We start from the raw sequence: 2,590 nt of genomic DNA on the forward strand, positions 1-2,590 counted from the left end.
CCATTTGTAGGCGTTTGCAGAGCACTGTACCTTTTGTTCAGAATTGGGCAAGGGAGCTATAGCAAAAGCTATAGTGGCGCGTTCATCCGAATTAAAGTTGCACTTAAATTTATTATTTGTAAGTGGAGTCCGGTAGGTACCAGTTTTATTCTAATTCGAATCCATGGCGACGTGGAGGGTCCTTTACTATGTAGTAAACATTGCTAATGTATTGACGAGTGGATGTGACACGATTCAATGAGCTCTTTGTGCGCCATAGTCCGCTGAACCAATCTTTTGACATAAGCCCATGCAAATATGTTACATCGGATATATTTATATTTATGGATTTTTACCTATTTTTTACCATATAGAAGATTTATTTTTTAAGATAGACATCGTAAAATATAATCTGCTTTTGACTTAGTAATTTGTACGCTTCTCAATTGAAAGACAACTAATTCAACCAAGGCGGCATGTTACAGCACATTTCTATGACAGCTGGGTCGGTCCCGAATTTTTATCCGACTAAGTAATTGTCAACTCTTTAAAATCATTTCAGAAATGTTTTCCGAGTAACTTCTTGATAGTAGCTATGTGTTCCTCACAACCGTGATATAATTTAAGTTACCCTTTTTCTACCAATTCTAGCACATGCCTTAATTTTAATTGAAAAATTAAAAATTCTTAAAGGGCATAGTAAAAACTTTTATAGATTTGCCTTCCCATCTCAATCCTTAAAAAATTTTAAAAATTCCACCATTTTTTAGATCACTTCCGAGTTTTATGCTTTTTAACTTGAACATTTTATAGTCTTAATTTGTCGCTTATAGCCTTGACAGACAGCGGCATTAATCCGGATTAACTGCGTAACATCCAAATTTATAGGTGACAGACGGCAGCTATGCGAGTTTGAAACTCTCGTAAACAGCTGATTGTCATTTTTATATTTTATTACAAAAACATATCAACACGTTATTTTTAAAACTGCATCATAACATAAACTTCTTGTTTTATTATTGAAAATTTTAAAAACAGCTGACAGCTTGTTTTTAATTTACAATAGTTTAAAATTGGTCATTTTTAACAATGTTGCCAACGAAAATGCAACTAACTTTCCAAAATTTTTAGGATTAAATGGGAGTTATCAACGGAGTTTTCTTCACTAATGCAGTTAATTCGGATTAACCCTGCGGTCTGTCAGAGCTATTAGTAAGACCAAATCTAGATGATCACCGACTAAAATATCTAAGTATTGCTCTGCCAGTTACCTAATCTTATAGCAACACATGTAGATTTTTATATAGCGAGGAAATTTCAGTTCACCGTGTTGTTGTTATTGTCTTAAAAGTTAAGCTTTCCTGTGCTCCATTTCTGCTATATCTATAGCATAGGATAGAAATGCAACGAGTTGCATTACATCGTTTTTCTGCAACGAAACCGAATACCGAAGCGAAGCACATCGTTTTTGAGTCAACATTGTATACCTCACAGTCAGCCACTGCCGTTACGGTTGCAATTGCAGACGCGTTGCGTCGCAACTACTGCTTACCTTCGTCACTGCATTTAGCAATGCTTACATTTGTAGTGCAGGTAGGTAATCACTTGGCTCACCAGTGAGTGGGCCTGATTCGTCTTCAATAACTACCCTGGAAATTGGCAGCGCCTTCCGATGAATGAAAGTCGCCGCAGTTGGCAGCTAGATAACAATTAAAGTGCCGTTTACTGTTGGGCAGTACTGCAATTGCTAGAACGCTGCTTTGCGCCCCCGAAGTCGCTGCCGCAGTCGCAGTAAATGCTGCTTCGACGGCTGCAGTTGCTAGCAGCGCGGCTGTTTGCATTTTGCAGTCACGCAATTATATTTATATAGTACATAAATATATGAAAGTGTGGGTGCATACAATTGCAACGTATTCGAACACAACATATTACCCCTTGTCGTTGCATCACTCTGGAAAGGTTGCTCTCTGTGCCTTGCTTTTTTCGTAGTCATCTACATAAGCTATTGATTGCATGTATACTAAGAAATACAGGGAAACGATGTCAGTTAAATCGGTAGTTACAACAAGGGTTAAACTTTTACCCTATTCCCAGTCATCTGCGCGTGATTTCGACCTGTCTGCGTTCTCCGCCAATTTTGCCATCAACGATTTATTTGTCAAAGTTAGTAGTGGAACAAACAATTGCAGGACATTTCGTTGTTTCAGAAAATTCATAGTTCCATTAATTTAGCTTCTGTGTTGAAAATTATATTTTACTTTTTGTATAAGTTTTCAATTTTGATTACTATTTTTAATGTATTTGTCACTTGTTTCGAAACTATTTTAATTTAATTCTACAAAATCAGAGTCCTAAATTATTACGTTCGACCGGTTAATCAGATTTTTTTAAGCCATAAACGCGCATTGTTTACAGGTTTAATCTCGACTGAGATTTTAACCCAACAATGTATTGAACTTATTTAGTTTATTCTTTCATTTAGCATAAATTGCTATATTCCAATTGTATAAATGAAGGTATATAAAAAGAGCGAGTTATTCTTAGAATGCTCCACATGGACCATAGAAGACTCCAAAATTTACCACATTTCACATAAAATACACACCTTAAT

The sequence above is a fragment of the Bactrocera tryoni genome, unplaced genomic scaffold, assembly GCF_016617805.1.
Source record: "Bactrocera tryoni isolate S06 unplaced genomic scaffold, CSIRO_BtryS06_freeze2 scaffold_11, whole genome shotgun sequence".
Classification (NCBI taxonomy): domain Eukaryota; kingdom Metazoa; phylum Arthropoda; class Insecta; order Diptera; family Tephritidae; genus Bactrocera; species Bactrocera tryoni.